Source organism: Falco punctatus, assembly GCF_963210335.1.
Source record: "Falco punctatus genome assembly, chromosome: 8".
In the NCBI taxonomy this organism is placed as follows: Eukaryota; Metazoa; Chordata; class Aves; order Falconiformes; family Falconidae; genus Falco; species Falco punctatus.
In genome coordinates, this window is record NC_137588.1 from 54,994,921 (window position 1) to 55,015,748 (window position 20,828).

General features: G+C 41.6%; 1 protein-coding gene across 4 annotated transcripts in view; it reads right to left on the minus strand.

Annotated features, from left to right (window-relative positions):
• DRD1 (dopamine receptor D1) overlaps window positions 1–20,828 on the minus strand; it is a 57,986-nt gene continuing 37,158 nt past the window's right edge. For all 4 annotated transcript variants that reach the window (XR_013930261.1, XM_080400762.1, XM_080400760.1 and 1 more), the window contains exon 2: window positions 1–20,828. This exon is cut by the window's right edge. The gene's annotated coding sequence lies outside the window, so the exon portion shown is untranslated.

The window sequence follows — 20,828 nt, forward strand, 5'->3', positions numbered from 1 at the left end:
TTTATTCTCAGCAGATTTTTAAGAAAATCACTCTCTCTGTGCCATGGCTATGAGCTTGCTGTCCAAACATGAACAGCACCAAATGCCTAGCAACAATTATTGTGGAGCCTTCAGATGTTTAAATCAAAGTCCGGTCAAACCTCGTTAAAAAAAATCTTATGCCAAAAGAGTGAATTGAAATGAGCCAAGCAGCAGTGAGAAAAGCGATTTTCCAGCACTTGGAACTGTCTGATACTGCTTTTTATAGTTGCATTTGAAAAGGTTTTATTCTCAGTGATATTTTGTTTACTTCCCTCCTGCATAAATCATCCAGGCATTTCATTGTCTGTTTGGATGCATTTCTGCGGTAAGTTGTCAGACAAGTGTGGGTGCAAAATGATGGCCCAGGAGAGAGGCTCTGCTTGGAAATGTCAAAGCCAGCCACACAAGGAGATGGTATTACTTGGCATTTCATTCATTAGAGTTGCTATGCATGGAGATTTCCAAATCCCAAATATTAAGCAAGCATCTATTTGGAGGTGGAACTGGTGGTCCATCCTTAAACGGGTCAATCATTTTTTTTCGAATGATGTGTTTGTTATCGTTATGGTGATTCCAATGGTTCGTGTGACTCAGATATCCAATTAGCTCAGGAACATGCCATGCTATCTTTGAAGAAGGGTTCAACTGCAGAAAAGATATTGTACTAAGCTGCAGTTTGGGAAGGAGGTAGGCAGCTCCCTCTCCACCTCCTTCTCTTACTCACCATTTGGGGAAACAACCTTCCACTGATTTCTTCAATGACTGCCAACTGCTTTGTTTTATACACCCTGCAGTGCCTAAAATGTGGCCAACGTGCTACTGTAGTCAGCGATGAAATCAACAGCGGGACGGGAGTAAAAATTTCACTCTCATTCTCACTCTTTTTTATACACAGACATACAATTTGAATTCATTTCATCCAGTCTTCAGTCAGAATGTAGGGCCCGGGTGAGCAAAAGTGAATTTCAGTCGCATTTATTCCTCCTCGATCCCAGCCTGGCTTTAGGCCAGTCCAATCATATCCCAGTCGCTATTTTTAGGCTCTGCACCAGCTCCCGTCTTGAAGCGGTTGACATGATATGACAAACATTTTTAAGATCTATCAGTAGAAAGCTCCGCACATCCTTTGCTAAGGAAGAGCATACAAACCCAACAGCCCAATAAAGGACTTTCAGAAAGTAATTTTCACAGTGTCTGTAGAGGGATTTGTGAAGGGGAGCTGGTAAAATTATAAGGACTGTTGACAGAATATGGATTTTTCTGCTCTGAACTGCTTGTCCTCATGTGAACATGCAAGCTGTGGCAGAACCAACATGTGTGCTTAGGCACTAGACAGTAAAAGATGTTAGTCTACTAATGAAAAATTAGATAAAACCACAGGAAAGCATTTTTTAATGAACTGTCAATAAGCTGTTATTGATCACAAGATGAGGGAACGACTACTGTTATTCGGCAGCCAGCAGGCATATTTGCAAGTAGTTTTATCTTTATGCTGTGTTTTGCATCTCATCCCCACAGACAGTAATTGATTCAAGGTTGTTTTGGGAAAGCAAAGCAAATCAACACTCTGGTACTTCTTCTCTCTGTACTACAGGAAGGCGCCACAAAGGAGCTGTGGAGGCACAGCTGGGTATCTCAAAATGCTGGTGTAAGTAGACGGACACAAACATGGAAGCTGAAGCTGTGTACAAACTCCCAGTCAGATGACTTCTGATGCCTCTCAAAACACAGACTCTGCTAAACACCACCTGCTGCCTTACTAACTAAACAAAGGAATCTGGTTTTTTACCACTAAAAATCAGCTTCCCAGGGGCCAAGATCTCATTTATGTCACAGAAAAAAGCAAGGTGGAGATTTGATACATATGCTTCATAGCACACAGAAAGAGCTCAATGTACATTTCTAATCAGCATCCACTTTTCCCACTGAACTGAACATCTTCGTCTGTTGTCAATGCCAGGTACCTCCTTCCCAGCATATCACTATCTCACGTTATAAAGACACACTAGTTTTAATTCGCAGCACTTGCAAAAGAGCTCTCTGCCTGCCTTGGGGCAGCAGTGCTAATGTGTTAGGGTCTCACTAGGAAGCTGTCAGCTTGTCATCATCTTTGAAGATGACAGTTTATACAGCATGTTGCAGAGATGAAGACCCCTTGCAGCTCTTGGAGAAGTCTTCTTCCAACTCAGTAAAATCTGTGTGTATGAAAGAATCAAGGGCTTGAGTAACCAATGCAATTTTTTAGATAAGGCTTTTGGTTTAGGAAGGTGTTGAGGTATTGACTTCAGGTGTATGCAACCATTCCCTGTGATTTCTGATATGTGTAAAATTAGGCACAGTGCTACATCACCTTAGGAACTGGAGCTAGAACATATCTGACTGCTTTTCCAGAAGACAGAGAGAGTCGGGCGTTTCCAGTACAGAATTTTGCCACTGGCTCCCTGCTATATTAAGGCCAAGTTGATGGAAGCCCGTGCATCAGAAGCCTCCTCCAACTGAGCCAGGCTTTCTGACAGCTAGCAAACGAAGCAAAATTATGCAGATTCAGAAGATTACACAAAACCAAAAGGTGGGCACAAAAGCAGAGGGTGGACATCAAGACAGATACATTTTAGGTGATACATCTAGCATGAGGCCGAACACAAAACAGGCACAGACACATACAGAAAGATAAATAATTATAAAGAGAACTTGGAGTCATCAGTGACAGTTCTCAGAAATCATCAGGACATTGTGCAGCAGGAGCCAAGACAGTATCATTTTGCAGCTATATAAAAGTTCATCATGCTCATGTCTGAGTACTGTGGATGTCCCAGTTTCCACAGCTCAAGAAAGAAGTAGTGGAGGCAGAGAAGAGAAAAAGGACAGTTAAAATGATCAAAGGGAAGAAGTTGTTTATAGAAGATTACAATAAAATGTCTTCAGTTTTGAAAGAAGGCAACTGAGGCAGACAAAATTCATGAAGAGGGTGAGTAAAGCGAATACAGAGCTGCAGCACTAAATCAAAGTAGTTACACGGCAACAAACAACTGGAACTGGCTGCCACAGGCACTAAACACGACCTGCACTAGCAGGATGATAAAGGGGTAAGACAAATTCCTGCACAGCAAGTGTCTGAATGGATACCTGGAGGACTAGGTAGGGACATGCCCTACCCTAAATACAGCAACTAGGAGTGCTGGGGATACAGGGGGAATGGACCGGAGGATGTGGCCATTTTTCTGTGTTCCTCCAAAACAGCAGCTCCTGCTGCCTCTGACGGGTAGAAAGTCCTGGGCTATTGGTCTCGTCCAGCAGGACATTTCCTCCACTTCTTACACTATTGCTTGTATTTGGAAATGGGACATTCAGAACAATATGGCCACAAAAAATTTCAAATCATTAAATGACTGGCTGCACTTTTTCAATTCTTCAGATAAGTAATGGTACCAGAAGGAAACTGTTTCGCTTAATGATTTGTTTATTCTTATGTACATCTGGCCAGTATTGTGACAGCTTTCAGTTCTATATTGCAGTTTCCATCTTATTCCTGACTGATTTATTCATCTTTGCCAGTATATAAAGAATAGATTTGCAAAGCTGCTCATTTTTTCCAGTTTGTCAGGTGTCAGTCCAGCACTAACAGTCTGATTCAAAGCACAGTGCAGTCAATTGACATTAGAAGCTAATTAATACTGCTCTAGTAGAGAAGCTGAAAATGTGAATTGCTGCTCTCAGCTTCTCTGTTCCAGCCTACAAACACTGTTAGGAGCAACACTTTGAAAAGCTGCTTTGCTTCCAAACTCCTTGCTCTCATCTTTTCCAGTATGATTTTTTCGTTGGTTAGTCTGAACAAAACCTCACAGTCTTATCAGCAAAGTGGTGCCTCTGGCTATACCTGGAGTCCGGTGCTCAGAGTGCAAAGTCAGGGACCATAAGCAGCTTTTAGGTGAGCAGCTGCCTTCTAATCACCCGCAAAGCTGCATCAGGAGACAGTGCCTTCCACGGGGTAGGGCACTGCCAAGGGACAGCTGCCCCGTGACTGTCCCCACTGTCCGTGACTCACCCTGGGCTTTGGGGATGTGGCTGGCTGGCAAACCACAGCCCCACATGTGTGGCTGGCCAGCTGATGGCCTGGCCATGTGGCCACCTGCTTTTAGCCCTCTGTTCAGTCCTTGCAGGAGCCCAGCAGGAGCCCTTTGGCACCATCTCACCCAGAAGAAAGAATCCAGCTTTCCTGCAGACAGTAAGGTACAGGGACTGCTGCGAACCTGCAGTGCTGTGGGAGCAGGAACACGTCGCTCAGCTGCACAGTGAGATCTCCAAGCTCCCAGCTCCCCTGGGTTCAGAGCCCTACTGCAATTATCTGCCTGCTTTAAGTACTCTCTGATTGTGATATTTTCTCATTCCAATTTTGCTTTTTATTAGTGTATGTGTTGTCTGCAGTGGCTTACCTAGAAGTGCAAACATTTAGTCTCAAACAACAGCAGGTTTCTAGGGCTATACATGAAAAACAGGGGCAGCTATTTTGATTGGCATGAATAAACAGCATTTGTATCATAGCTTCACATTAAGATTCATCAAGGCTTGAGCCAAAGATCTCTTCCTCTAGCACTCTTATTCTGATTTCTGATGCATCACATCCTTCTCACAATTTCTTTGAGTTGTTTTCATTCCATCGATGCTTCAGCTTGGCTTTCTTTAAGCAAGAGAAACCTGTGTGTTTTTCCAGGGATTTGTATAGGTTTTAATGGGTTTTCTAAACAGTCAAAAGCCATCCTCCAGGAGTATGAATCTCAATTAACTTCTGTTAAAATTTCTGCATCTGGTTATTTACTACTGGCAATGAGCTGTTATAACAGAGTTATATCTCTTAAGTCCAGTAAGCCCAGCTGCAGCAAAATTGCCTGAAGCACAGTGTCTGCAGTATAATTTTCTGGGATAAGAATGGGAGAACCATTGGATTTTCTATCCCAGAGGAGATAAGAGCCTGAAGCTCCTGAGGCTTCATGCCTGAGAGCCCAGAAAGCAGATGAGAAGTGCTGTCAGCTCTGCATTGCCACAGTTGTCTTTGAAAAATGAAGGCAACCCCAAAGCCCCAGTACACCCATCAGAAATACGTGTGTGCCAGTTCCCCTGTAACACAAAATCCAATTTGAGAGCTTTCTCATAACCACTCAGGCCATTATCCCAGCTTCACCTACCTTGTGCTGTCCTAGCAGCTGGAGAGCTATGTGGAAGAGCATTTTTTTGTGGACTGTTGGAGTTTGATAGTAAGTCACTGAATTTGTGTTACAAGACACACACATTTGTCAAGCATTTGTTGCTGTACAGTCACAGGCACTGTTGAGCAATTCCTCTACACTTGCTGGCTCCCAGACAGCAGGGGTCTACCATGTAAAGGAACAAAGGTCTTAAAATTAAGTCCTTAGCAGAGGTGAGGACAGCATGGACTGACACAGAACCAAACAGTTCTGACTCCATCCATGTGTGGTCTCATTTGTAGAGTAGTTGAAATGGATCATTGTTATTTCTCCTTCTCACAGACTTCTGTCGTGTTTGTTCCCATGACAAAAAATTTTTAAAAAATGATGTGGCAGATGTAGTCTGTCTGAGATTTGATAGCTCTTGAACACAAACGTATTCACGAATCTCCAGACAGGATTGCACTGAAGAGCTGCCTCAGAAAACTGTCCTTCTCAGTCTGTAATGAATTCACATCCAGTAATCCTCAGATTGTTATGAATTAATACTCTATAAATGATGCTGTTAGAAGATAAATCACAAGCCATCTGCCTGGCAAGGCAAACTAGAGGGCTATGATGTACAGATAAGTTCCCATCACACTCCAGAGAGGAACGGTCAGGCAACTGGTAATTCAACAGCCGCCAAGATTGGGACAGACTACTGCCAGAGGCTGAGCTGAGAGGTCTACTACACAGAGCCAGTGGCATGAGCTTTGCCTGAACCTAAGATCAATTGTAATTATCAGTATAGGAATAGCCTGGAAGGTAACTTTGATGGGCAGAGGAAGAGATCTGTTTTTTGGGATTCCCATGTTCACCAGGCAGAGCATCCTTTTTCTCTCACTTTCTCCTTCTTGCCCATTGTTTGTTTCTGACTCCTTAAGATTCCTGTGAAGCAACATGTCCCATATCAAACTGAAAGGTACTTTCTAAGAAACACATTCTTTAAATCCATGGTGAAATTTCCCCTCTTCACTGCACAAAGACTCCTGCCTGTCATTTCAGTTCCTGGACAAAATACAGTGGCGTGCATGGAGCTGTATATTGCAAGAGCCCAAACCTCTCACCATTTGTAATATCTCTTGGAAATACAACACTCAGATGGGGTGCAAAATCTGGCTAAACCCCATGCTGCAAAATAAACAGTGACTCAAAAAAACAAAAAATAATAATAAAAAAACAACAACACCCAACAGCTAAATCCAGAAAGATGGAAATAGATTCTTACTCAGGGCTTTATTACAAGGCTATACGCTGCCATGCACAATGCATTCTTTGAAAAGGCAGAAGTCAGCAGCAAGATGCTTAGTGAACTATCCCATTCACCATATATGCTTTTTTCCAATTTTATATTTCTATCATTTTTGTAATGTGCATTTGCACAGCAAGGTCCCTCTCTTTCCAGATGGCATCTTGCCTGCTTCACTCTGGCTTCCATCTGGAAGAATTGTTTTGCACCTGCCTCCAAAACTACAGCCAGCTCTGCTCCAGTTTTCAGTCAGTAACATGAAGCAGTGAGATAGTTCATGCCCTCTTAGATGAGAATCATTGCAATGACCTCCCAGCTTTCAAAAGGATTAGCCTTCAAGCTAAAAGCTCTGCTATCTCCTTTTCTTAACAGAGCTGCTCGGAGCAAACCACTGGCCTAGCTTTGCTGATATTCATGAACCAGAGCTCGATGGAACCAATGCAAGAAAAAGGTATTAACTGGATGTGTGACATTAAGGACTGGACTTTTGATTCCAGACACCTGGAACTAAAACCTGACAGAGTTAGGGTGGAAGTGATAGACAATATTGCAACGTGCTTCTACACCGAAGGATTCCTCTCAGCTAAGCTTGAAAGGGGAAGGTTTAATCAAAACTAGTCATCTAGTCAGAGAAGAGAGAGAGACAATTCTTATGGCTTATCTTACCTTAGGATGGGGTGAACCACTGACAATCATGCTAAACTGGCTGTCAAGCCTGGCTAAAATCAGATTATATGAATCCCAGACCAAGATAGATCTTGATCACAATTCAAAGCAGGCTGAAGGAATTAAAAGACTGATTTTCTAGACCTTAGAGTCCTTCTATGACAGTGCTGGAGATGACAGATGTCATCAAGGTGTGTTCACACCAACTACCCATTTTAGTTGAGGTATTACAAGAGTTTCAAATGCAAGTGTTCAGCTATCTGTTACAGAGTTAAAAGTTACAAAGACGATATCTTCCATGGGATACATGAAAATAATTGTGTTAACCTTGTCCTTAGAATACCACAGGGAAAAGTCTCTCCTTGCAGTCATTTGTAGCCACCTCCTTAAAGCTCCCCTCCCACTCTTCTGACATGGATGATGGCATATCTAGAGGAAATCTTCTTGCTGACATGTGTGGGACTACTGTCTGCTAAACACACTCGTTGTGTTCAGTGTAAGGATAAACTTTGACTAATTAAGGCTTGTAAACTATCAGCCACAGATGGTACCGGTTTTAATGTCTCTTTGCATGAGTCTGCATATGGCTGGGAGAACAGGAGCCAAACACCACCAGTAAACTTTCATTAACAATTAGCCAGGACCTAAACCAGGTCTTTAGAAAAGGTTGAGTTTCATTCTAATTTTCTGAACTCCCCATGAATTTAAAAGATGGATCATCTGTAACTTTTTGGGTTCTGGCATTTCCTTTCCTGTTTATCACTTCTAAATAATCCCATAGCAAATCTTCTACATTAACACACAGGTAGGAAGTTAAATTTAGCCAGACTATTCCACTTTGATTTTGACCTACTGATAGCAGGTGACCCCCACTGATGTTCAGTTGTGGGGAGCTGTTTATCTTCTGCTTATACTTTGAAAAGTTTCTCTGTGCTCTTTATTTTTGCTGTCACAAATGATGAAGTATCATTTAATGTAGTCCTCAAGGCTTGTCTCAGTGGGAGTTTCTACTGTTCACCTCCATCCTAGCATCTCACCTCGCTGGTATGTATGGTTTTGAGTTGACATACAGGTACTAATTTAATAAGTGAAGGCAGTCTGGTTTGGAGCATGACTGTGGCACAAAAAGTAAATGGCACACCTTCCCCAGCAGAAGCACTTACTCTTTCTGCACAGCCTTTTCCCCGGGAGTAAAATGAGAGGCTCACAGCTTCCACAGGCAGGACAGAGAGGATCCATTTAAGCAGCCTCCAAAGCACACTGTGATTTTTGAGTGAACTAAGCTATATTAACACCAACATTGTGTTCCTACTTCAGCATTTCTAATCGTGTCTGCCGCCCAAAAGAGCCACGGGATATGAAATGGGACCAAAAACTGAGATCTTAAATAATAGCTTCAGCGAACAGAAACCTTCTGGGTCAGAAGTAACTCCTTTTTCGGTTCTTCAGTGGACTACTATCACTATCCTACAGTCTATGTCATTTGCTGACATACTAAGTATTTTGCAATCAAAAGGCTGACAAACAAAATAGTGAAATGGAAAAGAATGATAAAGGAATAGTCGTTGTTTCCTCAAAAGTTTATCCCACTTAAATAAAATGGGAACCATTTTTGCTTATGCATTCAATACAGTTGTAACCCCTACATTCATGTTACACTGGGCTTTTTCTAGGTGGTTATTGATGTCACCAGCAGAACCTTTCCATCTGGTTAACTGACAGTATTTCTTAGCTCTCAGTTTATTTGTCATGCTATTTTTGGTATCAACATCTTACCTGGTGATGCTTTTTACTCTTCCTGCAAGATACAAGTTGCCTTTTGCACTTAGGAAAAATGTTTGTACTGGATTAATCCTCAGGTACCAGTAAATAAGAAACTGGACCAAATTCTGCTAGGCTGCAAATGCAGATGCACAGTGAAAACACTGATTGTTAAAAAAATGGCAGAGGAGGAATCCTGCAAACTCACCTTAACAAAATCAATAAAGAGGAATTACAAAATATGCTTCTGTCCATAGTCCCATATTTATATCCATCCACTCTTTAACACAGTGATGCCTCAATAATATCTGTGTATTGGATTCCTGCCTCTGGTAGATATAAAGCACAGAACTGAGATATAGATAGGACTTATCTCCTCCAGGCAGCTGGAGTGGAATAAAAAAGCTTTTTCAGTTCTGTGCATGTCTGTACAGAAAACAGCCACATTTGAAATGACAGCATGATTGTATTTTAATGGGGCAAATTCAGGATTAACCAGCACTGAACAGGTGTCAACCCCAAAGTGCACTACAGTTGTCACAGCCTCTGAGCATTAATACAAACTGAGCATTCGGCCTATTGCTGCAAGAATCTGGTCCATCAAAGCTGTCAGTCGTGAGCAAACTTTACCCAGTAAAACTAATGCTGTTACCCAGCAGCTGAGTTATCCACACTGGTGAGCAAGGGCAAATTTATGACCACGCCAAAAGGATTCTGCCCCCACATCAGCACCATCCAACGTACCCTATGCTACAGCTCACACAAGAATTCAATGTCTGTGCTACCCCTCAGGTGCTCTCCTCTACCACCCAGCACCAGCAGTGTTCAGGACCTTGCTCTAAGCCAAAGGCAAAAGGCATGCCCCAAACCACAGCCCCCGGTTTTCCAGCCAGCCTCTGGTACAGCTTGGCAACACGCAGGAAAGTAAACACAGCCGTGTAGCTCTTTCTGTAGTGCGCAGCCACCTGCCATAGCACAGTTTAGTTTGCACAGTAAATGTGCTATGGGAACGCTCGCAAGAGTCCCCCGTGGAGAAGAGAGGTAGCTATCGCAGCTGGATGGATGGAGCAAGGAGACCACTTAAAGAAATGTGTAGAAAAAACATCCGTAGGATGCGAGGTTCACGTCACTTCACTTGGCTTCCTCTTTTCAACGATTCAATGTACTGAAAACATGTCTTCCTTCAACTTCAGGGAATTTTATATCATACCTTATGTTTTTTTCATCTGAAATGAATAAAATATAACATCTCTATTAATAACTGAACAACTTCAGCTTGTCTTCTTCCAAAACTTTTAGAGCATCAGTAATAGAGTAATAGCAGTGGCTGGTAACAGGCCTGCTCCACCCACTCCTCCTAAATAATGGAGTAATGTTTTCAGTACAGTGCTTTAAAGCCGGATTTGCCAACAGAGATCGTTTCTCATCGTGTGCTATGGTTAGGATAGTGCAGCTTTGCATTTTCCTCTGGAGTTCTAGTCCTGAAGCCCAGCGGTAGGGAAGCTGCTGCATTAGCTATTGTCACTGCGCCAGGGAAATGGTTGTGACAGTGGTCCTTGCGAGTAGTACGGCAATCAGATGTAACCGGACATGAAGGAACGCTTGAAGCGTGCCACAGCTTATTTTTAACTCACTACCCTGCCCTACTTACTCATTATTTTTGATGCAAAGTACTTTTAATTCCATGTGAATAAATGAACAAAAGGAAGCAGGAGGCACAGCGTGTCCCCAAGTGAGCGTGAGACCAGCGGGCTCAGCCTCTGCAGAGGGGGATGCTCCAAGCGCCTGGGAAAGGGGGCTTCCAGAGCCCCCAGGGAAAGGCTGCCCGAGTCATGGCACATATCCACCAAAGGCAAGAAATGGGGCTGGACATAAAGAACCCACTTTGTATTTTTGAAGGGATGTAAAGAAGCTGAAGGTACTTTCATCAGGCAGTGGTACCTGATGGGTCAAATTTCTGTTGATCCAGACATCAGTACAGTGGTGATTGTATCGAACAACATCAGCAGCACAAGAATAGATCTGGACCCAAAATGGCAGGAAAATAAATGTGTGGGAATGAGAAGTCATAGTATCAAGGGAATAACACAGATTATCTGAATAACAGGGGGAATTCTGGAAGTTCTATCACCAAGCACAGTCTTCCTTAAGCAGAGACAACCAAAAGCAGAACTATTCAAAAGATGGCAATATCCAGATTACACTCCAAAAAGCAGTCTTCTGCTTCTCATCACACTGTTATTTGCTTAACAGGAGACTGGTGATTCCCTGCAGCCAGAATTTCCCATTGCTTTATCTCTGAGTGAATCCCATGGATGTTTGGAGACAGATGCTCAGTTGTCCCTAAGCTCAAATCCTCACTGCAGGGAGGCTCCAGGGCAGCTCTGCTCTTCCACTGCTGCACTGGAGTTTCTCCATCCACATTACAGCTTTTCTACTAGAATTAGATGTTCGTTACCTTGATGAACTGTGTGGCCCTTGATGTCTGTAACTGGTGAACTGGAGCAACCTGATGTTTCCATTATAGAGACAAGATTTATTAAAACCCTAAAAAATTATTAAACTATATATTAGACACATTTTTATTTAACTTTACTAAAATTGCCTATTCTTTCTTATATTGGATTGCTTTTTTCAAACAAAAATTGTTCATTTCATTGTGTCATTCCATCACAGACACCACCACTCTCTATGACATGCTGAATACCTCACCACTGAAATCCTGTACAGGTTTGATGGTTCTGAAATCATGAATACCAAAATCATTTGTTCATGAATACGACCTTGTATTACCAGAGGACAGACCTAGCAATTATTTCTATAACTACATGTCTTCCTCCTCTTCCTTTTATTTATTGTATTTAACATACATAGTAAAAATATTCTAAAAATATTTAAACACTTATTCAAAGAGAAACAAATAGTACAATTCTATTTGTCAGGTAAACAGTGATTCTGGAGGCCAGAGAAGTCTGGCCATATGTGTGCTTTTTAAATTGATCTATGCTCTGTTCCCACTTTGATTATTTAGGCAGAGAAGCCTTGCTGGATTTTCCTTTCCATGTTATAAATTTTCACTGCATGAATTAAACTTACTGTGCTTTCATTCTTACTGCTCAACATTACATTCAACACGCTTACTGTTCATTGAATCTGTGCATATTGTACATAAACCGATAAATGAATTGAGGTCATTCATCCCATATATTTTCTCTGACCTCTCAGGTCTTTAATTAAAGGATTTCCTTCCAGCCTGCATGTACAATGCAAATAAATATTTTTATGCTCAAGCCATTCCTTTCTCATTAAAACAGCAAAGCTATTGGGTTGACCAGAGAGTGAACAAGCTTAGGGAGCTGGAAAAAACCTACTAAAGGGAGCAAAGGCAGGCATGTTAGCAGGACATCAAAGCTGCTCGGTCATCAAATAGCTGTTCGCAGCTCACAAGTGAAAGATCCACCAAGATCAGAAGCGGTACAAGATACATCCCCCACACTTTGATTCACCAACCCACTGAAATTCAAAATGTCATTGGAAAAATACCAATTAAACCTTTCCAATATTAGCTGAGCACAGAGATGGTTCACACACATCCAGCTTGGGACTGTTCAACACCAGCCAGTGCTCAAGCTCTCCGGACCAACTGGTGTGACTATGAACACATCTTCTCCATACCAGGTCCCACCTGGTGAACCAGACCCTCCACCACCAGGGTGCTGGGTGCTCCCTCTGAGCCATGTTAAGCCTTCGGTCCAGTTCAGGGTCAGCTGGTAGCAAGGCAGTGACAAGTCACCTCTGATATGGCTATGACTGCACCCTCAGCCTCAGCTGCTGGAGACCTTACTTCATTGTGATGCACGTTCTATGTCACAACAACATGAAGAAGAACAGAAATATATAGAGAGATGATTCATGTCCTGAAACCCAGCACTCTGCCTCAGTGATACCTGGTTGGGGGTGTATCAACCACAGGAATCTCTGCTGCTCATCAGGCTGAGGGGGCTGATTTACTTCATGTCACTACAACCACGGAAGGCCACCAAGGCTGTGAAGAAAGAGGAGAAAAAGGAAAGAAAACTATGACTAGCATGTTTTCAGCTTGAATAAGATAGCTTTAGCAGAATACTTTAGTGCCCTCACATCTTCACACAATCAATGCACAGAGCAAATCAAGGGCCCAGTGTTATCACCTTTGGAAAGCTTTCTGCTCTTCAGTATAAACCCAATATAAACTTCAATATTTATAGAAAGAGAATGGCCCATAAGGCAGGTTACTGGTGTGTGAAAATTTGCTACCTAATGCAAGCCCACTTTACATTCAATACAGATGGAAATAGAGGGAGAGATTGACTTAAAAAAAAAAAAATCCTGCTAGCTTCCTTAAATTCTAGTCCTATAAAATGTTCCACAGCTACCCAAATTGGAAAGCTGGAAACTTTATGGAAAGTTCAGGAAAAAACAGCTAATATGCCAGTTTTCAAATGAAACAATATTTTAGTTAATTTCCCTTTTTTTAGAAAACAAGTCTTTTCTATTGAAAATATAGCCATCTTTGTAACTGAAAAATACATACTAAGCTTAGAAAAGAGAGAACAAAATGAAAGGTAAAAATATTGCTAAATCAAAAAAGTCAGTTTGCCAGCTCCTAGTATGGATATGCAGATTATCCACATGGAGGGACTAAAATGTCTGATTTGATTCTCCCATTAATTATCCGCAAAAGAGAGATTTACTGATGATAACCCCTGAGTTTAATCTATTACACTGTAATCCAATCCTTCCTAGATGTCTTAGTCCTGACTTACACCCCACTGCAACAAAGACTGACACAGGAGATCTGCAGAATAAATCAACCAAGATCAGACAATCGTTAAAAAATACCCCACTGATCTCAACCTCCAGAAGAAGCAGAAACCTTAAAATGAATTATCTTGGCCTCATAACTGCCACGCTGTATTGGTGAAAACACACATGAGAAGACACAGCCAGAGAAGCCACTAGCTGAGAAGACCATTGGTTCCACAGATACTTTTTTTTAAAAATCTTGTGTTCAAACTCATTTGCTCCATTCCAAACCTCTGATCAATAAAAAGAAGCAATTCCGAGTTGCCCACCCTCCTCATTCCCACTTCCTTCAGGAATCCCAGTACAATTCCCACAGCCTGGAAAGCCTGAGCACTGGGATACAAACTTTGCTGCCAACGCTTCAAGCCCAAGGTCCCTCAGCTCATTACAAATCCCCCAGACCTGCAGTTCACCCATCCAACTGGGATGGCCATCGATGGGACCAAAGTGTGCCAGCAGTTCCCCCAAGCCTTAAACCCAGATGTTTGCCTTCTGCCCTGGTTACCAACATCACCTTTTTGCAGGTCTCACCCCTACAGTACTGACATCTAATAGCTTCCTGCGGTGTCTTTGCCTCATCAAGGTTAATTCAGAACACCAGTGGTTTGGACCATTCTTTCTCCAGGTGAGCCCCAGCTCAACTAAGCATCTGAAACGGGAAAGGTGTCAGGATCTGAAGATGTTCGACTGTGAAATTCTCTCTCTTCTTCATCCAGCAAACCAGATGAAGTTTGTTCTGTCTTTATGGTTGTTGCCTTCAAACCACAAAACAAGTAACTTCTTTGTAGTGGATCTATCATTAATTTTTAAATCTCCCACTAAAGCTGTATCTATTTGGTAAAATACCAGTATAAAAATCAGTCCTAAATATCATAAATGAATACAATCTCAAAACATCTGGGCACAAACACTTCTAGTGGTTCTGTAAGATGCAATGAAAACATCTATACTACATAAAAATGGTCCTACCTACTCTATTAGAACAACCCAAGTTTCTGGGGACACTCAGCATGTGAAAACTGCAACTGGTTGGAAAATGTTTAAAACAGTTCTGATAAAAGGTGATTAAAAGGTTGTTTTCACATAAATTCTCCAGTGGGAGCATGTGCTTTCTGTAAAAATGACCATTTAATTAAAACAGGAAAAGCAAGAAACTTTTCAATTTAAAAAAAAATAAGAAAAGGAAAAAAAAAAAAGAAAGAAAAGAAACCCAGAAAACAAACAAACCAGAATTGTAGTGAGTAATTCATAAATGTCCCTTCTCAGTCATGAAAATCAGATATGTGCATGGTTTCTAGGAGGAAGATGAGCTTTTCCTGAAGATCAGAAGTGCTGTATTCATAATTACTGATAAACTGACTGATTAATTAAGTACTAGAGAGATATATTAATTCACCTAGTGCCTGATCCAATTCTCATTTAGAACTCCCATTAGTAACATTAATGTGAACTGCAATAGGTATCTCATCCATTTCACCCTTTTCGGCCATTATGCCCTGGCTGATTGAATGCTGCAAGGAGAGTGAGTGCATCTTGGCAAATATTAATTTGCTTTTTGAAATGAATTTACTGTGACTGTTCTAGTTTGCCAGCTGGAATACCCATCAGAACAGGGAATTTTAAGCAGAGATTGGACATCATTCAACAAAAGTAAAATTAGGATGGTATGATATTCCTTGGGAAAGCTTTTCTGCATGTTTATAAATCCATTCAAATAAGAAAAATATACTATATTACTATAATGTGCAATAAAAGGAGTAATGTTTTGCCACCTGATACCATACATCACTTAAGGATTATTAACTACTTATAGCATGTCACAAAGCAAGCACTATACACAGAAATCATTCGATTAGTGTAGGCAAAGAGCAAACACCCACAGATCTGGGGTGATCTGGTTGGCAGTTTGCAGCCACTAAAAGACAAAAATCACTGAAATACCTTTTCTTTTCAAAGACTCCTTAGATAACTTGAAAACCTCAGAGGAGACCCCCAGTATTCAGAATAAGGTAGAAAACAAGCTGTACATCAGCTGTCATGGTGGAAAAGGGTGGAGTAATCTCTCTGAATCAATTCACCTGCCTCATTCTAACACTGTAATAGCCCCAAAGCTGAACTATCACATCAAAATTCCCACATCTTGCCTGTGGACCCAGACTCACTGAAAAAATGGGAATAAATTTCTAAGAGAAAATTCCTTCTGTAGTCAGTGGTTGGAAAACAGGAGGAAAAGTTCCAAAACATCACAACATATTGGTTGACACCTGTCAACAGAAACATCCATGGGACATTCCCCATGATAAAGCAATTCACCTGTCAGCCTGCACACTCCTTTTGTTTAGCTCACTGTTCCCTAGTTTATCCCGTAATAAAACACAAGGGCTAGTCAACTCCACGTCTTTGTTTCAGTCTTCTGAGCACATGTAAGCAGTTTCACCCGCTCAATATTATTCAACAATTGCATTGTATGAAAGAGATGCTCAGCTGACTGGAAGCAACATTGATTGTATTTCTATATATCTCTAAGCCAGGACTAAGAACTAAGTATGGTTAGGGGCACTGCATTCGTAACTCAGTTTCCCAATGGAAAGCAAAGCGGATGTGTTTGCACAGCAGGGTATCCTTAAGGATAAAGGAAAATTTTCTAGACATGATAAAAGGCTGGATTTTCATCTACATTTTTGGAAACCTGGAAAATAGGGATCGGAGAGGGACCTCTAATAAGCGTGGCAAGACTTTGCTGCTGTGCCTGCAGGCACACACGCTTCTACTGCCTGGCTCTGCCTTGCTCTATAGAGGCTTTTAGCTCTCCAGTGCAATTAATTGTTTTCTAACCAGAAATATGTGAAGCAATGCTAAGAATCGCTGAGGACTCCTACATCTCTGTCATCCCTGTGGGAACAGCGGTTTTGCTGCAGCAATGGTAGGGGTCAGACAGGGAGAGGACTTTACAGCAGCTGAACTGCTACATGGACAGAAGAAAAAGGGACATCAATAATTTTCATCTTCATGTCCTACAGTGCCCAGTTCCTGTTCTCTTAAAACACAGTGAAATAAACACGTTAAAACGATATTTTAGCAAATCTTCGAGCTCCAGCTCAGCTGGGTGGCATAACCTAGTGTGCTAAGGGCCAGGACCAGTAATTAACTGATCAGTTGGGAAACACTGGGAAATGGTAGAGCTGCCTGTTACAAAGGTGACATTCACTCTGGAGAACTGAAAGTAAGAGTGTGCAAACAACAAACACAGCTCAACTTATTGACATACGAATCATGGGCAAAGTTTAAAAAAATGAGAATATAAAACCCAATTCATGGTATTTAAAGACTCAGAACACTGCACATTTAAATGCTTTTTATACAGAGCAGCTAGCAAATAGCTTAATGTTTCTTTTAAAGTCTTCTATTTTCTGCTTCTCAAATTTTGGACACCTCCAGACTCAGGAGAGCGAAGACGGAATTTACATGAAAATTAAAAAGCATTTTACATGTTCGATCCATGTCACTTTTTAAAAGTTACTTTCATGAGGGTGGAGGATGCTGGATTGACAGCTCTGGAGACTGACGTCTCTATTTATAGCCAAGGAGCAAGGAAAGCAAGGGCAGGAGCAGGGCAGGCTCCTGCCCAGGTGCCCTCTTGTTTCCTTCATGCACTGCCCCCTCTCTGTCTTGCCTGCCTGGCATCCCTCAGGGACCCGTGGACGTTGGGTCTCCTGCTCTCCCTGAAGAGATGCCCAGAAGAGGTGATGACGGCTGCCAGCCACCAGCCAGACTGGGGCAGATGCCATCACCCTGCACGTTTGGGTGCTTGCAACCCAAGGGTGATCAACCAACGAGCAGCCAACAATATGAAGAGGGTGGGGAATGTAACGGAGAGGCTCAGGACTATTTTTCCAGCATAACACCCATCAAAACAGTCTGGGTTGGGCTGTCTCCAGGCTAGAAGTAGAAAGGTGTAGAAATCAGGTTACTGCCATTTAATGCACAGGACTGGAGAGTGAGGGTGCAACAGTAGTACAATTAATGATAAAGCAATTAGCGTGGGGCAGGAGTACTATGTAACAGAGCAACAGGTTTGTCGTCAATTCACTTGAAGCCAGGGATCAAGGGGAAATATTCAGGTAAGACTGAAAAGTTTCTCAAGCCTGGACCAGCACAGCCTACATAGACCTGCGATTTCATCTCTACAGCAACATTTATGGGAGAAAAACTTTGCATGCTTGCAAGACCGTGAACAGTTGATTCAATTGTCAGCTCTGAATATCTTACATCTCATTTTGGAGAGGCTTTTGCTTTGTTTTTAAAATCTTTTTACATTTCAAGAGCAGACAAATTGAGACAAGGCTGTCCTTTAATTTACAAATTGAAGCGAGGTAACAAATGGAAAAGGCCTGGGGCAGTGGCTAACATAAGTTGGTTAAAAACCAACAGTGGTCGTTAGATCAGAGATTATTCATGCAGGACATCTGAAGGATCTTGAAAAGGAGTTAATAACAATGTCAATAAAAATGCTGAAACTGAAAACTTGTACTTGAGATCTGGAGCCTTCTTCTGAAGGGCAAGGCTTTGATTACAGAAATTTTTAAGTAATGATTTTGACTTAGTTTAAATGGAAATTGATTGAAAATACAAAAAGATAAAATAATAGAACTAGGAGAAAAACGCAATGAGTTACGAACAAAACTGAATAGCTATTTACAGGAGAACGTTGCCTGTTCAATTCAGTGGTGTTACCTGGTTAATGAATAAAAGGAAAAAATAGATGATAGAGTGCATCTGGGGTTTCCTTGAAGAAGGTCCACCAAAAAACACTATTAATGAAGTATTTCTAGATGCAAGTGATAGTATTATCATGGTTGAAAACAGTTGAAGAACCCAGTTCTAAAACCACTGAAGTGAAAGAATTCACCTCAGCAAACCTGGAATCAGACTTGAAAGAAGGCAGAAAGCCAAGATCAGTAATTCATCTCTCCTGCGTAACCATGATTTTAGCTGAAGCACCTTGAAAACCTGCAGGCTTAAATTTAAAGTTGGAAAAGTGAATGGACATTGGTTTCACAAACCTCCAAACGTAGCTGGAGATCAGCCACAAAATCCTGGGAAAGCCACGCAACCCTTTACCCAAAGAGTTGGTCATACTTTCCCGTGCTTTGCACACTTCAACTGGTTCATGCTTTATTCCCAAGCAGGGTCACTGTACCCACCTTTAAAGATGTGGTTTTGACAGTGTTTTATCCTGATCCAACACCGGTAGGAAATCTCTCATGGCTTTGGGATTTGCTTTTGGGTCTTTTTAAAGCAACCTGTTCAAGAGAGGGGAAAAGAGGCAAACTGCCACACGGAAACCTCTCCATTCGGCTGTTCCACAGCGCTTGCACAAGGCTGCAGAGGAAACGGAGGAACAGGAGGAAGGAAAACGCTTACAACTTGCCCAGTGGCAACCAGTCCCCACGTTAGGATGGGGGAGCTCCTCCCTAGGCTTGAAGCAGAGGTGCTGTCTCAACACTAGCCTTGCTCCCTAGGCAGATGGCTTCCTAAGGAGACAAGATAAATAAAAGGTGATCTGTCAGACTGTGCTTTCTCCCCAAAGATTTGAAAGGAAGCCTTTTAAAGTCGTGCTGAAGGAAGCAACTCCACCACTTGGTGAGTAAGATGTGTAACATCAGCGTGAAAACTGAAGCCGCAGAGGGGAACAGGAAAGAGAACGTGAATGAGTCAGAACAGTGATTGCGGGGGTGTATCCCCAGGCTTCAACTGACTCTTATCTAATGGCACAAAATAGGTTTTTATTTTATTTTTTTTTAGCACTAATCAGGAAATCTGTTTGACAACAATGAGAGCCTGTTGATTCAAACCTTGTGCTCTGCAGAGCTGCACCAGGCTCTGAAGTTTATTCCCTGATAACTCTGTGCTATTGCCTGTATATGCCAAAACAGAAATGTTTGCTAACAGCTTCCTTAAAAGCCAAATCACTTTGCTTTTTCAGCCTACAATGACTTGCTTGGATTTTACCTAATCTGCTATCCTGCAATTAAGGCAAAAGAAATAATGAAATTAGCTAGATTAATAAAACATTTGTTTTCCAGATCCCAATAGCTCTTTCAATTTCATAGTTGAAAGAATCGGAGTTCGCTGAATCTGTTGCTAAGCAATTGAAGCCATCAAAGTTTAAAACTTGAATTGTTACCCTTTATGGTCTGAAAATACGATGCAAGAGAATGACTCAAAATGTGAGCTGATATGTTCTAGTTCAACTCCCAAGGGCTTCTCCCAGTCAAATTTCCCCATGATCCATGTGGCATAGGAGTAAGCTTGTTTTTAAAAGAGCCAAATTTTCTTCTTGTTAAGCTATCCCTTCCAAAATAGCATTTGTTAAAGAAATTTTTGAGGGCATGGAAGCAACTTTGAATTATGAAATGTATAAATGTATCCTCAAGAACGTTAAATGCTTATAACGCAGCACTTAGCTTACAGGGAGGCACTTTAAAGAGTGGAGAAAACAGCACTTAATGGAACAGTCAGTTTCTCACATCCAACAATTATCTTGTCCCGCAAATGAACGTCTTTTGCTTACAACAGCTCATGATATACTATGCTCTGGTTGTGTTCAGAGTTGTGCTTTGTTTCCTAAATACTTATAATTCTGTTTATTACCCACAGACATTTAATCACCCCTGGCTTAACTTTCAAAGCACATTATCATCACTCGTTCACTTAATCGCTTGCTTCAGACTGGGTTTTCAGCAGGAAATTGTCCTCAGGCAGAATGGTAAGTTTGGATAGCTGCTGATGGAAGCCAGTTTGGGAATTATTGATTGCTGATATTTTCACACTGTGCATACTTTTATTTCAGGTTGGGAGGGATGTGGGATTCTGTGTTCTCTCGTGTGGTCTGAAAAGATTTCTACTGATAAGAATTACTATTATTGGAAAAAGCAAAGTTAACAGGAACAGCCCTCTGTATCATGTTTCTGCTTTGATCTAGGTACTTACTGGCTTTTCAAATGTAGTTCTTGATTATAGAGGTACTTATGATAAATAAATTTGGAGTTTATTTTTGT